Source organism: Heptranchias perlo, chromosome 17, assembly GCF_035084215.1.
Source record: "Heptranchias perlo isolate sHepPer1 chromosome 17, sHepPer1.hap1, whole genome shotgun sequence".
NCBI lineage: Eukaryota > Metazoa > Chordata > Chondrichthyes > Hexanchiformes > Hexanchidae > Heptranchias > Heptranchias perlo.
In genome coordinates, this window is record NC_090341.1 from 35,861,807 (window position 1) to 35,884,494 (window position 22,688).

The following is a 22,688-nucleotide window of genomic DNA, read 5'->3' on the forward strand; positions in this document are numbered from 1 at the left end:
GCCAGTATGAACAAGCGGTATAACCATGGCTTGCCACTTACACCACACTCAAATGTCCCAGACACTGAAGCATAAATTAAACTTAATTTATGGTTTGGTCTCTTGGGTTTGGTTTTCCCAAAAGTAGGTGCCTTTCACGAGTCCTATGGAGTACTCACAGAGCAGGTTTAGAAAGATACAGAACAAGCATAAGTGCAAAATAGGCAGCTAACAGGTTGGCTTTACTTAATGACTACTGTCAAATATTAGCCGATTAATTATCTTGGAGGGAAGCAAAGATATGTTCAAAACTGAGAATTGACTCTTTCATTTTCCTTGAGGACTCAGTTGAATGCAGCTGGAAAAACCCCAGAGAATGATAGATACCTGGAAGTGAGGTACTGACTGCAATCTAATCAAGGGATTCAGAAGATGTCATTAATTTTGAGAGTGTAGTTTAAGTGAATATAACAGTCTTCTAAATCCCAGAATTAGATTCCAACCTACACTTTTTTAAAACCACAAATATTTTAATTTGCATTAGAGCCTTTCATTTTGTTTCTAAGCTTTGTTTTGACTGCTATCAGCTGAGGCCACAATATGACCTGCAAGGATATTGATGTAACATTGAAAAGAATATTAATGATTAATAATCTATTACAGAGTTTTTCATGGGAAGCATATACAATATTGGAGTATAGAAAAATGAAAGATTTGCCTGTCATTTACTGTTTCCCACCTCTCTCAATCTGGTTGTACTATGGATCCTATATGTGTTTTAATGCAGTTTCGAGTCTTAAAATCACAGATTCAATTCACCTGCAAGTCCGGTGTTTAAGCCCAATATTCCTTCACATGCTACATCATAAAATCAATATACCCTCGGGCCGTATGTCTTCAAATGGCAGCAACACAGAAGCACGACACCACAATGTAGAGAAACAGAGTCATAAAGAAATTTGTTACCAATATATTAGACACAATGATACATCACTCAGTGATTTTAAAATAGTAAGCTACTCTCAAGTTTCATGTGATGAACATAAATTGCTCAAATGTCTTACAGTTTATGGCATCTTGTGAACCTCTCACTTTTTAAATATCTATTACACTCAATTTTATTGATACATTGCCCTCCGAATGGTGTGATGTTATTCTGTTTGGTTGACATTGCAATCACTGTTACACCCTTGTGTGAACATCATGTGACTCTCCATCCAACAACCAGTGACATTCTCCTCAAGTGTTGGTCTCCTCTGAAGTTCAGTAGAAACTCTCATTTAAAAATTACACTTATTTCACTTTTATATAGTGTTTACTATCAGGATTCTACTGGTATTTATAAGCTTGGAGAACTCCGACCTCCAACACTTTATGTCTAACAATTTCATAATGTTTAAAATGGCAAAATGCTGAAGAAGAATGTAATATTTGCACCTGGGAAGTCAGCCTGTCCAGTTTAATTATTTGTCCAGGATGACTTTATTGACAATGGTAAGAATCAATAATGTAATGCTGAAAATAATGAAATAGCTGCAGTATGAAGGTTATGGATGAACAAAGCAGCTTCTATACCAGGTAAGAGTAAAACATGATGTGAGTGCTGACAGGAGACAAACACGACCTCCTCTTCCAGAGAAACCAACTGACTGACAAAACTGGCCAGCGTCTGTTCCAAACTTTGTGATTGCTGAATTTTGTAATGTTATTATATTCAGTCTGTGCAGTCAATCTGAGAAAGTGCCTTAATGAAGTGAAAGAGGGCCATGACCTGTCACTGCAGATGTATTTTAATTTGAAAATTTTAATTTTTTTTCATTTAAAATTAAGAAAGATGGAAAAGTGTCCTGACTTCCTTAAACCCTTTCTTGTGATTTGACAGTGGTTTAAAATGACACACTGTGGCAGATGGAACATTTGGTAAGCCCAAATCCTACAAGGAAACCCCTCCTCCAAGCCTCCTATCTGCAGTAACTCATGCTGGAATACTGATCCGTAGCCATCAGTAGCCATCCAATGCCTCACCCAAATTGCATGCTTCGTGTATGATCCTAGTCAGTGAGTATTGGTTGGAAATTTGGAAACAACACAGTCAAATCCAAACCTGTTCTCACTTGACATCCACAGGTGAATTTTGTACTTTTTAAGGTGAGGGTTGTCAGTGCTGGAGAGTGTGTGTGTGCCTAGTATCAGCAGCAAGCATTTGCTGAGTGGGTAAAAGCTCCTTTTTCTTTTCCCCCACAACAATATGCATTAACCGCCAATTTCAGAAGAACACACTCTACTGCATTGTGAATCTTCTTTTTCCCACATTATCTATCCTTGTGGTCTCTGAGTGAGATTGACAGTTTGTATTATGGCTTCAGGATCTCACTAGGAGCTGGATTGAGAGTGCCCAAACTCGTGCAATGTTTCTTTAAAATTGCTCAAGTATTTTAAAAGTATCTGTAAGGATCTTAAAATTATTTTTGAAGTATTTTTGCCATTTTTTTAAGGTTTAATGTACCAGACTGGGCCTTGGGAACCAATGGGATCTCCTTTAATCCTCTTCCATTGCTCTGCACTGAGGGGAAAGATCAGGGACGTCAAACTGAACAGTCACTGTAGGTAGCCTCTAGACCTGCCCCCTGGTATCCATACCTCCCTATCTGCAGGTGCAGGTGGGCTACCTCAGCAGTGCTTCAGAAGGCTGTGCCTCCCCACAAAGAAACAACTGAGTTTTTCAGCTGCCAGACAGATGCATGCATTTCTCCTAGTGAGCCTTTCGACCGACTAAGATCCGAAGCTACTGTCAATTGAGTCCTGCCATCATGGTCCCCTTTTGGCAAAACTCAACTAGTTGCTGGCTGACATGTAACCCTCTTTCACAATTTCCAAGGCTACCATTTGGAGATCATTCTGTGACCCCTTCATACACATTCCCCCACCTTGCTCCCAGTCATTGTGTACATATCCTGTCAGCAACAAAAACATCTCGCTGACAACAAGTCTGACTACCTTCTTACCGTTTAAGGCCATTTAAGGTTCCTGTTGGTGGCTACTCTTGTTGCCCCTTTCAATCTTAGCCTCCTACTTGTCCCACCCTGCCAGGAGATTCTGAGGTGGTTGACTGATGATTGGGAGCAGGAGCTCTGGGAAATTGAAATGATACTTCTTTGTCTTTGTCATTCCAGAAACTCAGGTTGTTCAAACTCATTTCACATAGGACCCTTACAGCCATTAGACAGAGAAGACTTTCATCCCAATGGTCTGGACTGGATTTGACCCAGGCCCAGAGTTGAAAGTCTAACTCACTTATGCCACTCGGGCCTCCCCAGAATCTTTTAGCCATCAATCTGGACTATATTTGAATCGTGTGGCCAGAGATGAAAGGGCAGTATGCTGATCCACTGCAACATCCACCCAGTCTTCTTGGAGTGTCTGTACAACATTAAAGGTTCAATAAGTTATTTTTACTGCGTTGTGTCAGAGTGCAATGCACTGAATCATGGAGGAGTTGGCTATAGACTTGATCCCCACTCTGCTAAACTCTTTTTCAGCCAGATCGGAGGGAAATTCGGCCCTGTAATTCTGTGGTATTCACTTTTCACAAAAATGAATGAGTCCAAACCATAAGCTGATATTCATTATGTGGTAATGAAGCTCATGCTTGATGTCTGCTGTGTGTTGATCCAATTTAACAAATGGATTGCTCAAAAATAAATAAAATGTTTGTTTCCACTTATTACCAGGAATAGATTGGTTATTTTAGTTGTAGGCAGATAGAAGCTGCTCTTATTAAATACTCCATGCGGCTAAACTCTGCCCTTTAGTATCTGGGAGGGGAAAAGGATTGCCACTGCAACTTTATTCTTATGAAATCTCACTGCTGACCACTCAACTTCCCTTCCTGGTCCCATTGTAAATGGTTCACTCTCCTCAGGTACTGTCCCCCTCCCTCCCTTTCAAATCTGCAATCATCATCCACCTCCTCAAAAAACCCACCCTTGACCTCTCTGTCCTTGTAAACTACCGCCCCATCTTCAACTGCCCTTTGCTCTCCAAATCTGTGCCCATCTTCCTGCAACTCCATGTTTAACCTCTCCAATCGAGTTTCCGTCCCTGCCACAGCACTGAAACAGCTCTAAACAAAGTCACAAATGATATCCTCTGTGACTGTGACCATGGTGCACTCTCCCTTCTCATCCTTTTGGACCCCCCCCTGCAACCTTTGACAAGGTCAATCACACCATCCTCCTCCAACGCCCCTCCTCCATGGTCCAGCAGAGCGGGGCTGACCCTGACTGATTCTACTGTTACCTATCCAGTCGTAGCCAGAGAATCTCCTGCAGTAGTTTCTTACCTCACCACTGCATCGTTACCTCTGGAGTAACACAAGATTTTGCACCCTCCTATTTCTCATCGACATCATCTGACGACATGACGTCAGGTTCCACATTTACGCTGACGACACCCAGAGCTCTACCTCACCACTACTTCTCTTGACTCCTCCACTGCCTCTGTGTTGTCAGGTTTCTTGTCTGACATCCAGTCCTGGATGAGCTGCAATTTGCTCCAATTAAACGTTGGGAAGATCAAAGCCATTGTCTTTGGCCTCTGTCACAAACTCCATTCCCTTGACAATGATTCCATTCCCTTGCCTGACCACTGCCTCACGTTGAACCAGACTGTTCACAACCTTGGTGTCCTGTTTGACCCTGAGCTGAGCTTCCGACACTACATCCTCTCCATCACAAAGACCGTCTATACCACCTCCATAACATCGCCCAGCACCGCCCCTGCCTTAGCTAACCTGCTGCTAAAACCCTCACCCCAGCCTTTGTTACCTCCTGACTCGAGTATTCCAATACTTCCCTGGGCAGCCTCCTGTCTTCCATCCACAATAAACTTGAGCTTATCCAAAACTCTGCTGCATGCATCCTAACCTGCACCAAGTCTCGCTCACCCATCACCCCTGTGCTCACTGACCTATATTAGCTCCTGGTCCATCAATGCCTTGAATTTAAAATTCTATCCTTGTGTTCAAATCCCTTCATGGCCTCGCTCCTCTCTATCTCTGTAACCTCCTCAGCCCTACAGGCCTACAAGAATTCTGAATTTCTCCAACTTTGACCTCTTATGAATTCCCCGCTTCCTTTGCCCTGATATTGGCGGCTGTGCCTTCAGCTGTATAGGCCCTAAGCTATGGACTTCCCTCCCTAAACCTCCCCACCTTTCTCTTCTCCTTTAACACGCTCATTAAAACCTATCTCTTCAATCAAGCTTTTAGTCCCCTACATTACAACAGTGACTACACTTCAAAAGTACTTAATTGGCCGTAAAGTGCTTTGGGACGTCGTAAGGTCGTGAAAGGCACTATATAAATGCAAGTTCTTTCTTTAGTCGCCCCTTCTTATCTCCTTTGGCTCAGTATCAATTATCTGTTTACGCTCCTGTGAAGGCCTTGGAATGTTTTCCTACATTAAAGGTGCTATATAAATGCTAGTTGCTGTTGTGTATAGGAAGTTCCTCTGTCTCAGTCCTGTCATAGACAGTTCAGTTGGTAGCATTTCTTCCATTGTTTTCATATTTTAGTTACCATCTGTAATCAGAAAATTACCACTGTTGAAAAATTGAACAATTCCAGTTTTGGGCTGGACATTCCAGAATAAGAAACAACACAAAATAAACAGGCCTGGGAAGAGCTTTAAAGAAGACAGACAAAATGACATGTTATCATGTCTAAAATCCCTCCTGACTTTCCAAGTATAGGTTTTGGGCCTGGGAGAAATAACTTGTGGCGAGTACTGGGGTGGAATTTTCACTTCACTCCTTCCCTTCACCTTTCTTTGCTACAGCCCCACTCAATCTCCACAGCTGTAGTCCTGTTACACACTGAGTGCAGCACACCGGCTATTTCTGAACACCAGGGTATGATGTACTACACTATTTGCGGATGTTGGCTGTGGTTATGTATGAGTTCACAGAAGTTGACACACATTCCTGTTCTACCATTCTTTATGAAATCATCTGGTGTGCTGAAGGGGCCATAAACTGCAGTAAATAGAGTGCACCCCTTATAATGGCAGAGCACGTGCAGTCTCCTGTTCCTCCCTAATTACAGGCACGGTGATACACAACCAAGTACAATCGCACAATGCCAGTTTGGATATTATCAATAAAGCTAATATTTTTAAGGTGGGATAGTATCAGGTTTATGTCACTAATATCAATTTCACGTTCAGAGGCTGAGGACACATTGTGTTTTCAGGTGTTTTAGTGCTGTTGCTGTTTTTGCTTTCTTAGTTTGCAAAACTGTTCTCTGGAGGATGGTTAAATGTTCCTTGTAATATGAAACACAACTGTGGTGCGAAGACTGTAACTATTGTTTGCAGCTGCCGGGAAAGTACAATAAGATATTCCTTTGAAGGATCTAGCGCTCTTGTATTTCCAGACTCTGTTTTTTGTCTTTGTGCTGCATAGATTAATCTTGGTGAACATAAGCCAGGACCCAGTACAACAGTAATAATATAATCAGCAATCAATGAGGCTAGCCTGCTGGCATATGCTCTGACTCAAAAATACAACTGTACACTAGCAATCTCAGTCGATGTTGGCATTGCGTTCTTCTGATGCATGTTTTTTTTTAAACTCTTACTGTACTTCAGAACATTTTGAAAAACAGGTTTTACTACCTTCTTGATGTCAACTGCCAATTTTTTCAATAAACTGTAAAACAAATGAAAACCTTGCCAGATAGGAACAGGAGTAGGCCATTCAGCCCCTCGAGCTTGTTCGGCTATTCACTTAAATCATGGTTGATCTGTATCTTAACGCCATCTACCTGCCTGGGCTCTGTAACCCTTAACACCCTTACCTAACAAAAACCTATCAATCTCCGTTTTGAAATTTTCAATTGACCCCCAGCTTCAATAGCTTTTTGGGGTTAGAGTTGCATATTTTCACTACCCTTTGTGTGAAGAAGTGCTTCCTGACATCACCCCTGAACGGCCTAGCTCTAATTTTAAGGTTATGCCCCTTTGTTCTGGACTCCTCCCACCAGAGGAAATAGCTTCTCTCTATTTACCTTATCAACTCCTTTAATCATCTTAAACACCTCAATTAGATCACTCCAAAGCCATATGAAGGGTTGCATCATGTGGAATTGTTGTCAAGACAAGGTTAAAAATCCTAAGTTCCAGAGACTTGGTTGGTGAATGCTCTGTGCATTGTGCACCTGGACCAGAAAGGTCCTAGGTGCCATCTGATCTCTGCCAGCACAGTACTTAAGGTGCTACAATTAACCTCAGCAACCCTGGATTAAGGAGGGGAATAACCAGCCAGGGCTCCTGCTCCTGGTCGCTGTCCTGTGACCCTTGCTGTAAAGTGTGCGTGTGCGAAATAATAAGATTAGGTTCAGCTGTAATGTCTCCCACCATCTAAACTCACATTTGAAGAAGAGCCACTTGGGCAAAGTACTGGCCTGTATATGTTGTCTATGGAGAAAAGGCAGGCAGAGAATTGGAGGATTAAAAGGAAAATATAACTGAAGTTGCCTCAGTCTTGGGACAACAGATAAACTGAGCCATTCTCCCCATTTAATGTTGTAATGTGGAGCTGGTCTTCCTACAAACTGGCTGCACTATGGGGGCTCCAGCTTCCTATGTTTGTGTGTCTTGTTATGCCATGTTGACCAGTACATGTGCACCCAGTAGTGCTGTCATGACATTGCTACTACCGCCAAAGCAGTCCATTTACAAGCCCAATAATACTGGCAGCAGCTATCAAGTCCTGGTTAAAGACGGGTCTTCCTTGCCACCAGCCCAAACAAAATCTGGTAGGCCAAATTTGGCCATTGGCTGCGGGAGTCCCAAGCCACAGGAGCCAGCAGCCAAAGAGCTGCCTAAAACAGCTTAAAGGGAATAACAGGACTCTTCCAAACTTTGTTCATCTATCCAAGTGACTGGCAGGATGACACTTCCATCCTTTTATCAACCTATATTGGGTGTTAGGGATCCTATGCAATGTGCAGTAAATGGGTTTTAATTAAGCCAGTAAACTGATCTCCTGTATTGCAAATATAGAATAAAATTCTGTACCCAATAAGTGGAAAATTAAAATTTTTGAAATGCAAAAACATTTTTTCAGAAGCCTTGAACAGTTTTCTGTAGAAACAGTGCCTGACCATTTTAGCTCTATACGGGAAAGATAGTACCAGGTAAAAGCAAATGAAAATATCTTAATGTAGAAGAAAGAATGTGCTTTTCATATTACAGTATAAAATTATTCCTGACCTTTTATTTAGAGTGTTGCAAACCTGCACACAAAATTTAAGGATCTCTCAGGTATGTACAAGGTATCAGTATTTAAAATATTGTTAGGACAAGTGAGGTGGAACCATTCCTCCAGAGGCTGTGCAACCCACCAAACAAGACATTCTCTGTGGACAGCTCCACAGGCAGCACCACGCCCAGTGGAAATATGAACAGATTTGGGTTTGCCATCAGAGGCACAGACAAACAGGTTTACTGGCTGCCAGCAGGCAGAACAGGTCAGCTCAGCGGGACTGTGCATGCCACTGAAGTGATTTTGCACGCACTATATTGTATGGACCTCTCCCAGCCATTGGACAGTGTCTGGAAGGAAAGTTGCAAATCACAGCTTCAGAACAATTGAACATGCACTGGTGTCTCTCTGTTCCAGCTTTTATAGATATTTCTATCGCATCTGCAGCAGATACTGCAGACCATTTCCTGCAGCAGTTCTGCATTAGAAAATATACCATTCATTGTTGTGTACATACAGTATTCAGGCTATCATTTAAATGACAAATGGTTTTGAGCTGACGTTTTGTTAGCCATGGAATGTTCTGAGCCAATTACTTGTTTTGCTCAGCCCTGAACCATTGATCCCGGAAATATCTGTATCAGCACAAGTGCAAAAGTTCATGATGGTTCTCTGCTGCATTAATGCTGCTTGCATTATATCCTGCACCAACTCCCACTTACCCATCACCTCATCCTCACTGACACACGTTAGCTCCCAATCCCCAATGCCTTAAATTAAAAATTCTCATCCTTGTGTTTAAATGCACCTTGCCCCTCCCTAACCCTGAAACCTCCTCCAGCCCTACAACCCCCCAAACTTTCTGCACCTCTTACTCTTGTCTCTTGTGCATCCCCACCTCCTTTTTGCCCCACCATTAGCAGCAGTCCCTTCAGATACTGATTCCCTGTGCTCTGGGATTCCCTTCCTAAACCCATCTGCCTCTCTGCCTCTCCACCTCCCTCTCCCTCCTTTTTTACGGCCCTTGCTTTCTTTGACTTGGCATCCATTTTTTTTTACACATCTGTGAACCAGCTTTATTAAAGACTCTATACAAATGTAAGTTGTTGTTCTGAAATATGTTGGAAAAGGCAATGTCATACATACGCCTTTTCCTGTTGAGTTCATTAAACCATAGCAAACATGCGTCTTATATTTTCAAACTTTGAAAATTCGACTGATGTTGATGGCAATCTAATAGGGCATTGCACAAAAACGATTCTGTCAGGTGGCAGAGCATGGTCTAATGTGCTATTGATTATGCCAAGCTCTTGACATGTTGGTGCCAGAGTACCATGACGGAATGGCCAAGCAGTCAGCAGCAAATTAAATTGTTCTTCTACCTCTTGGTATTGACATGAAGTCCTGGTCTAATATCAGATTTATGTAACATATGGAAGTGACCACCTAGCACACAATATATTATATCGTCAGTTTAATTTATTTAGTGTACATTAAGGAATTGCACAAGTGGGTCACATGGCTTTCTTTTTATTCTAATTTGTTTATTTTTTAGTTTGTTTCTGAGAAGTGTCCTGTATTGACAGGTAAAGGATTGTTGAGGTAATGTGACATGATAGTTGTGGCGGCTGAGAGATATAGTTGTGCTTTACTGCTAGGAGAGATGTAAGGGTGACCCAAGATGACTCTCTGGTGGAGCATCATCAGCCTGGCTGAAATCAGGAACTCAGCAGTGTGGAAGATTGTGTATCTGAACCCACACTCTGGCACTGCAGTACCATATGTTGATGGGCCACCTGAAACCTGCTGGTCTTCCAGCTGAAGGAGTTGTCCATGACCGAGTGTTGCCAACTGGCACACTCCAAGGTCCAGGCGTACGTGATATGGGATGCACTGGAGTGAGGTATGGCTTACGCAAAGGCTGTATGGGGAAAGGCCACCATGTAAGGCCATTCCACCCTTCTATTGCTCACCATGTATTATAAGATATGTACTGTGTTTTGAATTGTAATAATGGGATCGTAGTGTGTACGATCCGTATTGTATTGTTTTGAATTGTAATTGTGATATTTACATATCACAATTACATATTACATATCCTTAAATTTTATGAAATAAAGTATATTTTGAAATTTTAAAAAAGTACCATATGTTGATGCTTCAACTCCCTGCACAACTATGATGCCCCTTATAAAACTGCTTTCAATGCACATTAATCGTGACACATTCACCAATAAAGAACTTGTATAAATCGCATCCTTCATTAGTTCTCCATCGAGGCTTTGCGTAGGTTCTAATGACATTAAAAAGGTAAAGGAGGGATTTACCTGCATGAATACTTTAGACTAGAAATTACTGTTGACTATATTAGCAGATAAATACTTAAATTGTTTGAATGTCATGGCTCTGTACCCTATTTTAGTGGAGGTGCTAACCCCATTTAAAATAAACACTATTAAAATATAGAACAAAGGAGTGTCCTATTGGGAAGACCGAAGCCATTGTCTTCGGTCCCCACCACAAACCCCATTCCTTAGCCACCGACTCTATCCCTCTTCCTGGCCACTGTCTGAGGCTGAACCAGACCATTCGCAACCTTGGTGTCCTATTTGACCCTGTGATGAGCTTCTGACCACATATCTGCTCCATCACCAAGACTGCCTACTTCCATCTCTGTAACATTGCCCGTCTCCACCCGTGCCTCAGCTCATCTGCTGCTGAAACCCTCATCCATGCCTTTGTTACCTCTAGACTCAACCGTTCCAATGCTCTCCTGGCTGGCCTCCCATCTTCCACCCTCCATAAATTTGAGCTCATCCAAAACTCTGCTGCCCATATCCTAACTGAAGTCCCGTTCACCCATCACCCCTGTGCTCGCTGACCTACATTGGCTCCCGGTCTGGGAATGCCACGATTTTAAAATTCTCATCCTTGTTTTCAAATCTCTCCATGGCCTCGCTCCTCCCTATTTCTGTAACCCCCTTGAGCCCTATAACCCTCCGAGATCTTTGCACTCCTCCAATTCTTGCCTCTTGCACATCCCCGATTTTAATTATGCCACCATTGGCGGCCGTCCCTTCAGCTGCCTAGGCCCTAAGCTCTGGAATTCCCTCCCTAAACCTCTCCGCCTCTCTCTCCTCCTTTTAAGACAATCCTTAAAACCTACCTCTTTGACCAAGCTTTTGGTCACCTGTCTTAATATCTCCTTATGTGGCTCTGTGCCAAAATTTGTTTGATAACGCTCCTGTGAAGCGTCTTGTGACGTTTTTACTATGTTAAAGGCGCTATATAAATGCAAGTTGTTGTTGTTGTACAAATGTGTTAATCATTTGACTGATAATATCACCAGCAGTAATTTCTAGGCTATTGTTACCTGCTCTCAGTTTTCCTTACCATAGTCTCTGATCACTCCATTGCAGAATAATTAATGACCATATACCATACAATAGCAGAAAAACTGATGTTAAAAAAAAAATTAAAAAAATAACAACTCACAGGAATAAACCACCAGACATATTGTTATGCTGTGTGGGTTTTTAAGGCAGTTTCTCATGAAAATTAATAGAAAGGAAGGCACAAAAAGCCAGATTCTTGATTATATTTATTTTTTAATATTAATTGCAATTATTTTCAATCAACATTAGTATAATAGATGCTTTAGTTTATCTTTCTTAGCTATAGAATTCTTTAATAGGGAGGAAAATATGAAAAAAATTGATGCACTAGTGCTTGGCAGGATGATTAAAATTGTGAGGTTTATGTACATCCTATTAACATTCTAATCAGAGTTATACATCTGCACAGAAAGAAGTCTGTAATTTATGTGGAGAACCGTGGATCTGCTGGACAGAGTCTGAATAGCAGTGTTGGAACGGTGGTTCCTTAGAGTCATGTGAGCGAAGAACACTAGCAATGGCAATGCTAATAATCCCCAATAATCCTGCACCATTCTCCAGCACTGTCAAAATTATAAGTCCTGCCTTCTTTAAGGGAACCTAGGTTACAAGTACAAATACTGAACAGTGACACAATACCTAATCTTCCTTTGATATAATCCAAATAACATGTACCATGCTCATACCAATAAAAAGACACTGTGATCCCCTGACTGCTACGAAATGAGTCTCTTCATGCTGCTCAGCCAATGCTTTGTTCTCTGCTAGTTAAGATCTAGCCCCTTCTTTCATGGTTAAAATCAGCTGGACACGGACAGCAATTGGTGATGCCTCAGGTAAATAGTACGAAGACTCCAACTACGTTCAGCTCGAACGAGGTGATGCAATTAATCACACAGGTGCTTGCAAGAAAATGGAATTGCAAGTGCACAAAGCTTTATTGAGATTGCCAATTAAAATGAAGAACGTCTCTAGTTATCCCTGAAGCATTACCATAATAATCACACAGCTTTCCAATTTGCGTGCTAGCCAAGGAGCTGAATTTTCACAACACACGTTGGGAATCTCTTAATGCTTTCTAAAAAAATCAATAAATAAGTAATGGCTTCACGTTATAAAGGGAATTCAAATAATTCTTTAAATTTTTAATGGGTTTAATTTAAATGAATAAATCAACACAGAGTTGAGATTATTTTAATATCACAGCTGGCCTTGTTTAAGTGCAGATATTAAGCTACCTCCACCCCAGGTTCAGCTAAATCAGTTTAATACCATAGTATTCCCACAGAGGAGGCTGCAATGTTTTCCCTTTGCAGTCAGATGTACGACTCACAAAACCTTCACCAGACTGGAATCCCAAACAGCACAAATGCCAACTATAATAAGACCGGTAAGAGTATCTTTGATATCAACATGCCATATATGAAAATCACGATGAATATTTTCCTGCACAAAGTATGGTCTGATTTATTTGTTATGGAAATGGTATCAATAATACATAAACACAAAAGAAAACAGGCAAGCTGCAGAGCACACCGGGCTAAATATGTGTGGTTCAAAAGCTGGCCCATTGTAGAGAACCCCATTGATTTCCAGATACAGACCTATATTCAAACAGAAGTTTAAACCAGAAGTGTTTCCCATTGTTTCAGTTCTAAGGTTACTGCTGACTAGACAGTTTAGTATCTCAGTCGGCTGTAGCTGCAGAACTGTGAGTGGCTAATTGTCCACAGCTTTGCCTGTGGCTATAATTCATGCTGCAAACTGTCTGCGTGTATTGTGCGTACCACAGTTTCAAAATTAAACAGAGAAACATCCGTTGAAAATACAGTTAGAGATAAAGCTCACCTTTCTCCAGGGATGCCTTGTTTACTGTGCAGTCTTTCTCTTTTTTTTGTATCGCCTCTCCAGATAAAACACAGGACACTGGCTTCCCATACACAGCAAAACCTTCTGCTAATTCTTCACTTTTCCTTCCTCTCTCTCCTCAGTCCTTCCCAACATGTGAGGCTCCAGCTTGTTTGTCGGCAATGCTTTTTAGTCAGGAAGCTGTCTCTGCATATCCAGGCTGTTTACACTCATACGCCGCCCCACCACGCCTCACAGCCTCTGCTTTCCCTTTGCAACCACACAACCCCCTGCAGCTGCAACTGCCAGTGTGACATTACTGCCTTCTCACGAGCTGATGGAATACAATGAGGCAAGGGAGGTCTCTAGTGGTAGTAAGGGCTCCCTCAGAACTCCTGCCATATCAGGCAAAGGCTTTCACCAGCCAGGGAGTTTGAATGTGCATCAAATCCATACACACATAATAGACATTATCATTAGTTAATTGGTAACACCACCTCCCTCCCAGTACTTTGTCTACATTGAACGCAAATAGCAGAAATATTAATGCACATTGGAGCTGCTTATTGTTGCAAATTTGTGAAACAAAATTCAGCAATAGTTTAGTTATTATCACTCAGTCATAATTATGAGAGGTTGATTAAGCCATAAATATGTATTGATTAATAGAGGGGAAGTTAGAAAACAGTTACATGATTGAAGATTTCAGATAAAGATGATACTCAATGATGAACCATGGGATATGATTTATATCTCGCTCGTTGACTGACCTGAAAACTCTCACTGTGACAAAGTCACAAATGAGTAATGCTCAGCATCATAACTGGGACATACATCATATCCTCCATCTCCTTATCATGAATTTTCTATTGAGATGATAAAAATGAAATATAACTGTAATTTTGAAAACTGATATCTGGATTGTGAAGGGGTTCCACTCACACCACTTTTCCCTCAGTACTGTCAATTCTCAGTTGTGATATCAACTCCATAAATACAAAAAAACAATGGAGTTAACATGATCCACGTAGTATAAGTTGCGAGAAAACCATCAGAGTAAAATGATTTATATATTTCACCTGAACCTCAGGATTTGTGTAACTGCCTTTAAATTTCACATACCTAACTAATTTACTTTAAATTAATATGCACTCAAGATTGTTATACATCTGTGAAAGAGTGTATTTTTTTACATTATTTAAAAAGTTAAAAAGGAGCACGTTCAGACACTCTTCGAGGTCTTGTGAATAGCTTGAGACCTGCTCTCATGATTTTTATGGTGATACCTGAATCCCTCAAGTGTGCAGTACTGAGGGAGTGCTGCACTGTCTTTCGGATGAAACATTAAACTGAGGCCCCGTCTGCCCTCTCAGGTGGATGTAAAAGATCCGTTGGCACCATTTCGAAGAAGAGCAGGGGAGTTCTCCCTGGTGTCCTGGCCAATATTTATCCCTCAACCAACATCACTAAAAAACAGATTATCTGGTCATTATCGCTCTACTGTTTGTAGGACCTTGCCGCATGCAAATTGGCTGCTGCATTTCCTACATTACATTAGTGACTCCACTTCAAAAATATTTAATTGGCTGTAAAGCGCTTTGGGACATCCTGAGGTCGTGAAAAGCATTATATAAATGCAAGCCTTTCTTTCAAAAGCAAAATCTGAAATAAAAACAAAAAATGCTGGAAATACTCAGCAAATCAGGCAGCATCTGTGGAGAAAGAAACAGAGTTAACATTTCAGGTCAAAGACCTTTCATTACATCTGGAAGAAGATAAAGATTTAACAGTTTTTAAGCAAATACAGAGCCAGGCAAAGTGGGAGGTGGAAGGGGGAGGAAAGAACAAAAGGGATGGTCTATGATGGGGTGGAGGGCAGCAGTCCTTAAATGACAAAAGGAATGATGGTGTAATGCAAGGAGGGCGGTAATGGGACAGGTAAAGAAACAAAAGATGGCTCTAGAAGAGCTGTAAGTGGCAACATCCGAACCATTACCAGCACCTGCTGTCTGAAAAAATGGGAGCAGTGGTTATGATCTGTAGTTATTGAAATCAATGTTGAGACTGAAAGGTTGTAAAATGCCTAATCGAAAGATGAGGTGCTGTTCCTCAAGCTTCCGTTGAGCTTCATTGGAACAGTGTAGGAGGCCGAGGGCAGAGAGGTCAGAGTGGGAGAGGGACGGAGAATTAAAATGGCAAGCGACCGGAAGCTCGGGGTCGTGCTTGCGGACTGATCGGAGGGGTTCAGCAACCTGCCTTTGGTCTCCCCAATGTAGAGGAGACAATGTGAGCAGTGAATACAATAGACTAAATTGAAAGAAGTACAAGTAAATCGCTGTTTCACCTGTAAGGAGTGTTTGGGGCCCTGGATGATGGGAAGGGAGGAGGTGAAAGTGCAGGTGTTGCATCTCCTGTGCTCACACAGGAAGATGCTGTGGGAAGGAGAGCGGGTGTTGGGGGTAATGGAAAAGTGGACCACGGTGTCACGGATGGAACAGTCCCTTCGGAATGCTGAATGGGGAAGGGAGGGGAAGATGTGTTTGGTGGAGGCATCGTGCTAGAGGTGATGGAAATGGCGTAGGATGATCTGTTGAATGTGGACATAAGAACGTAAGAAATAAGAGCAGGACTAGGACTTATGGCCCCTTGAGCCTGCTCCACCATTCAACAAGATCATGGCTGATCTTTGACCTCAACTCCACTTTCCTGCCCAATTCCCATATCCTTTGAATCTCTTAGAGTCCAAAAATCAATCGATCTCAGTCTTGAATATACTCAACGACTCAGCATCCACAGCCCTCTGGGGTAGAGAATTCCAAAGATTCACAACCCTCTGAGTGAAGAAATTCCTCCTCAACTCAGTCTTAAATGGCCGACCCCTTATCCTGAGACTATGTCCCCTAGTCCTAGACTGTCCCACTAGGGGAAACAGCCTCTTAGCATCTACCCTGTCAAGCACTCTCAGAATCTTATATTTTTCAATGAGATCACCTCTCATTCTTTTAAACTCTGGAGAGTTTAGGCCCATTTTACACAATCTCTCCTCATAGGACAACCCTCTCCTCCCAGGAGACTGGTTAGGTGGAAGGTGAGGACAAGGGGGACCCTATCGTGGTTCTGGGAGGGAGGGGAAGGGGTGAGGGCAGAAGTGCAGGAAATGGGATGGACACGCTCACAGGCCCTGGCAACTACAGTAGAGGGGAATCCTGAGTTGAGGAAAAAGGAAGACATATCGGAAGCACTAGTATGGAAGGTGGCATCAAGGCATCGACAGAACAGATGCGACAGAGATGGAGAAACTGGGAGAATGGAATAGAGTACTTACAGGAAAAGGGGTGAGAGGACATTTAATCAAGATAGCTGAGGGAGTCAGTGGGCTTATAGTAGATATTGGTTGAAAGCCTATCCCCAGATATAGAGATCGAGAAGTCGAGGAAGGGAAGGGAAGAATCAGAGATGGACCACGTGAAGGCGAGGGAGGGGTGGAAATTGAAAGCAAAGTTGATGAAATTTTCCAGTTTGGGCGAGAGCCGGAAACGGCACCGATAGTCATCAATGTACCGTAAAAAGAGGTGAGGGAGGGGACCTGAGTAGGACTGGAACAAAGAATGTTCCACGTATCCCACAAAAAGGCAGGCATAGCTGGGCCCCATACAGGTTCCCATAGTAACACCTTTTACTTGGAGGATGTAAGTGGAGTTAAAGGAGAAGTTGTTCAACATAAGAACAGGTTCCGCCAGGCGGAGGAGGGTGGTGGTGGATGGGGACTGGTTGGGCAAGGAAAAAGCAGAGGGCCCGCAGGCTATCCCGGTGAGGGATGGAGGTGTAAAGGGACTGGATGTTTATGGTGAAAAGGAGACGGTTAGGGCTGGGAAACTGGAAACTGTTAAAGTGGCGGAGGGCATCAGAAGAGTCGCGGGTGTAGGTCGGATGAGACTGGACTAGGGGAGAAAAAATAGAGTGGATTTGGGAAGAAATAAGTTCTGGGGGCAAGAACAGGCTGAAATGATGGGTCTATCAGGGCAGTCCTTCTTGTGGATCTTGGGAAGGAGGTAGAAGCGGGCTGTGCGGTTTCCAACCTCATAGTTCCCCAACCTTGCCCTCCACCCTATCACAGACCTTCCCTTTTGTTCTTTCCTCCCCTCCACTCCCTCCTCCCCTTTCCCTGGTTCTGTTCTTGCTTAAAAACTGTTAAATCCATAACTTCTTCCGAAAGGACTTCGACCCGAAATGTTAACTATGTTTCTTCCTCCACAGATGCTGCCTGACACGCTGAATATTCCCAGCATTTTCTGTTTTATTGCAAGTCTTTTTTTTTAAATGGCCTCACAGCACACTCCAGCTATATTTTATTGGGTTATATTTATGACTTTCATAACATAAACAAAAAATGCTGGAAATGCACAGCAACTTCATTAACATCTGTAAAGAGAGAACACAGGCTAATGTTCTTGGTGTAATCCTTTGTTAAAATGGGTTGTCCTTTATGTATGACTGTTAATTTTACTTGTGACACTTGCAAATAGCCAGTGATTTGCTAGTATGAGATCTGAGATCTGCCTTGAGCTGCATCAAATTCTTGTGAAGCAATGCTAAGCTGCTCATTTAGTTCAGATTCTCTGTGTGCCCCGACTCCTTGGGTTTACATTGCTAAATCTGGCTCCCTTGTCCCAGCAGCAGAATTGTAGACCCAGTTATTTAGTGGGGCTATGATTTTGCCCCATGACAAGGGAGCCAGATTTACCAGTGTGAACACAGGGAGCCAGCTCACAGATACAGGTCTCCTACTTTGTAAATAAATTAGCACCATTTTAAAAGCAGCGTTTGTGAAGTGAGAAAAGCGGCTTCTACATTGTGTGAGACCCATGCTAGTGCTGCCAGCAGCTGATGTGCAGATCAATAATTTTCTAAGAAATCCTCAATGTTATTATTCAACTTGTACATTTGTGATCAATTGCAGCCATCCTTACACATAAAAATTACCTCCATCTACTATGACACATGCAAAGTTAGCAAGTTAAATTGCTGCCTCTCCCTGTTCCATTAAATGTCCTTGCTGTGCAGTTTTCTTCAAGTATTGAAAGCAATGTGGTCCCCAAGCACAAATATGACTCTGTTGTAACAAGTGTGTGCATCAGTGGTCAATGTCATGTAATGTATGTCCTCTCATTACAGATTTACCCTTCTAAATCCATCCTAGAAAGCATCTTTCCCCTAAAAATCTTCCCATTTCCAAAAAATAAATTGATTCTAAACCTGACCATGACGCTAGTCTTAATTATAAATTTAACCCTAAATCTAAATCTAAACTGAACCCAAACCTAACTCAAACTCTCATCCTAAATTGAACTCAAACCCTAACATGGTAAGATTGTATTTGCAAATAAATTTGCCAGTTCCACAATGCATGCTTGGTACAATCAGCAGATCACCAATTCTGAAACCGAGGGAAAGAGCAGGTTCAAAAAAGTGTAAGTGCACAAGCATGACTGTATGTCGTGACAGCCCTGTGTATCCATCGGGGCTGGGACCCTCAGCCAATGCACAAGGGTGTCACGATGCACCGTTGCATTTGTGCACTTTTTTTAGTTGTTTTCTCCCCTCTCATTTTCAGAATTGGCAAGACACCAATTGCACCAGGGCACCTGTGGAAAAAAAGCATGCAGTTGTGTGCACCTGTCTACACCCATGTATAGCATTGCCTCCATAGTGTTCTTGTACTTCCTCTTGTGAAAGATAGCAAAAGAAGCAATGGGAATTTCTGGCACAGGTCAAACATACAGGCGATCATAATCCTGAAGCAGGAGGACGGGTGATTCTGATCTGATGTGCAAGCCTCCTGGTAGGCCTAGCTATAGTCAGTCGAGAGAGAAGACTTTTATTTAATCAGTATCGGCTGATTCAAAAATGGCAGTTTCAAAGCGGAAGAATAATGTGCAGTGTATTAATTTAAAAAAATTAATTCATCCCCAGAATGTGGGTGTCAGTGGCAAGGCCAGCATTTATTGTCCATCCCTAGTTGCCCTGAGAAGGTTGTGCTGCAGGGCTGCCTTCTTGAACTGCTGCAGTCTATGTAATTAAGATGCTCCCACAATGCTGTTAGGTCATTCCAAGATTTTGACCCAGCAACAAAATGAAGAAATGGAGATATATGTCCAAGATGTTCATGATGGTGTGTGACTTGGAGGGGAACTTAAAGCTGATGGTGTTCCCATGCATCTGCTGCCCTTGTCCTTCTAGGTGGTGGAGGTCACGGATTTGGGAGGTGCTGCTGAAGAAGCCTTGGTGAGTTGCTGCAGTGCAGCTGATACGACTTTACGCTGCCCTCCTCTATCAGTGTGTGTATGTGACCGCTTGGCTACCATCTTGAAAATTCCCTAAGCAGAGATTAAAAATTTATGGGGACTTCTCAGGTCAACCCAGACTGCGGTCCAGAGGTCACTGAGAAGGGATAACATTTTAGATCTACGATGATATAAAGAAGAAAAATGTAAATTCACTTCTTTTAAAGTTTGCTACAAATCAGTAACTGTGTGCTCTGATAGCCAAACTCAAATTTCAAAACCTATTTAAAATGTGTCATTAGCAATGTTTCAGAAACAAAATAGACATTAAAAATACCACAGCGGATACAAATAAGTACTTGTCTGGCTGCAAAATTCTTAAGAAAGTGGCTCGATATGTTTTAAAAAAGAATCTGAACTCAACTCTGCTATTTTCCCAGTTGCTAGCTTATGCCACTGGCAGGGCTGATGATCCCATATTTTTGATGAAGTCCTCACTCTGCAGTTATTCTGCTTGAATGTGCAAAGCGGCAGTGTGAGCTCAACTGGAACAGGATAAATAAAATCAGGTTAAATAAAATCTCAATTGACACACAGTTGGCGTTCACACATTTTTTAGCCAGATTTTTCCCTCATTTAAAATCGGTGATTTGCTAATTGCAACCCTCTGTGAAAAACAATCAATTGTGCAGTTGTGCCTGCCAGCCTACACTCATGGCTCCTTGACGACCAAGGCTACCCTCCACAGCCCTGGCTCATGATGCCTTTATGCTAGCCACATGCACTTGCTGAACACAGGTATAAGGAAGTGAATGCATCTATGAAAGTCATAATAAAACACATCTTAAAGCAGAGATTCCTATGACCAGATGGACAAGCGGATGTCCTACACTGCAGCCCAGCCAAAGTTTTCCGCATCATCATCGTCTGCAGAAATGCTAAACGTCTGTCTGTAAATGATTTGCCTCCTTGGGCTCACTTGCTTCAATAATATCTCTGCTGCCCCATCAGAAAATCAGGGCATCCTGTTGCTAGGACGACTAAATGAAAACACCCTTCCTGATGGAGGCCCCGGCCAAAAATCATCTTGTCCTTCTAATCTTTACATTGTATCTAAGCTATTATAACTGAATGAAAATTGGATCATCGAGTAATTCAAATGTTGAAAGAAAAAATGTGAAATCATGTTTTTTAGAATCTTTTGAAAGAACAACAGACGCAGATGAAAGTAACTCTAGGGTTATGCGACTTAAATTAATACATTTCAGATTGACACAAAAAATCTAGTCAGGACACGGAGACTGAGTGCAAGATTGGGTAGGTTGAAGCCTGGGACAGTATAGTTTACTTCCATGATAGAACTTGGTGTGTTTTTGCCTGTGTGGAAGAAGTATTAATGAGAAAATTTTAAAAAGAGAATTGTAAGTGGTATCTGTAGAAGTAAGTCATGGTTTTGTGGAGAATTTCACATTTGGACTTTTCCTTCAGGATTTGACCTAATTATATGTTTGTGGTAGAAAATGAAATGCTGAGATCTGACAAGCCAACAGAGGAAACAGCCAAACAATAGAACCCTATAAAGCCATTAGTTCCTGCCCCAAGGGAATAGTGTGAGTCCCTTCCTCACTCTATCAGTGTGGATAACATGTTTGGCCAATCATTTAAAGACTTGTTTAATTTATATCAATGAACATGGACAGATTGCTCCTCTGTGCTGTTAGGAATCCAGACAAAAGCCATACTTCAAAATGTTGCAATGGGGTAACACACACTACATTGGTGCACTGTTCTGGTGCATTTATTGAAATCAAATCCAATGATTATCAAAGAATGACAGAAATGAATCAATAACCTTAACCTTAAAAGTGGTATAGAAATCCCTTAATCATCAAGCTATTTTTAAATAAAATTAACAAATGATACAACACGTTTTATACCAGTAGTTAAACAATGAAGTGTGTCACAGTTTTCTGGATTTATTCCTGATATTGGCCTGTTCTACAGTTTTATGAGAGACAATGGTGTTTGATGGTTGACTCCTCCCACAATTGCTACATGAGTGTTTTAGCAGTTGGACAGTGACTGACTGACTTTGGTGGCGTCATGCCTAATGTTCGGTATTGAATAAGTTCGAAGGTTACAACCCAAAAATGTCATTACAGCATTTGGTGGAAAGCTCTGTGGGCCTGTACCAGGAAACATTAATCCAGTCTTTAACACATAATGACATTTAAAGAAATGATTCTCAAATCCAATAGAAGGAATATGATTTAATGATATCAATATGATTTCATACACCTTTGAGAGAATTAAGGGTTTCAACATTTCATTTTTCACTCTAAGCGGGACCATTCAGAAATGCTTCTTATCGTATAATGCATCCAATTGTACTGTTTTAACTATAAATATTATCAAAATATCCTATAGTTGAGCTTTTCCTACAGTAGGTCTACCACCTTTGGCAGCACTGAAGTATTGACCTCATGGTTGGGTGACCCAAGTTTGAATCAGTCTTGACTGATATTTGCACTTAAGCTTCCCCTTGAGGGTGAGTCTTAGTTAAGTTATTCGGTGAAGCAGTACTAATATTTTCCTCATGCCTCTGTGAAGTGCCTTGGGATAGTCTTCTCTATTAAAGGCGTTGTTGTTGATGACAATATCTTCGGGCAGAATGTTCCACTCTCCTAATACAGAAGGTAACCGTGAAATGTTGGGGGAGATGTGACAATAATTATCACAAAAAAGTCCGGTTTAAACAGTTAACAGAAAATTTCTATTAAAATATGTATAAATATTGTATTCATGTTTTTCAAAGTTCATATAAATCCATTATCCTCCTCAACAATTCTATTGGTCAATGACCAGGTATAAAAATTTGTATCTATAAAGATGAGGGACCAAAAATCTGTAGAGAGCA

The 22,688-nt window shown here is 41.7% G+C and overlaps 1 protein-coding gene across 1 annotated transcript in view; it reads right to left on the reverse strand.

Annotated features, from left to right (window-relative positions):
* The window catches only part of LOC137334247 (FERM domain-containing protein 4B-like), a 261,811-nt gene extending 248,124 nt beyond the window's left edge, over positions 1–13,687 (reverse strand). Inside the window, exon 1 of the mRNA XM_067998886.1 lies at positions 13,488–13,687. The gene's annotated coding sequence lies outside the window, so the exon portion shown is untranslated. The remainder of the gene's footprint in view (positions 1–13,487) is intronic.
* Between the last annotated feature and the right edge of the window lie 9,001 nt (positions 13,688–22,688).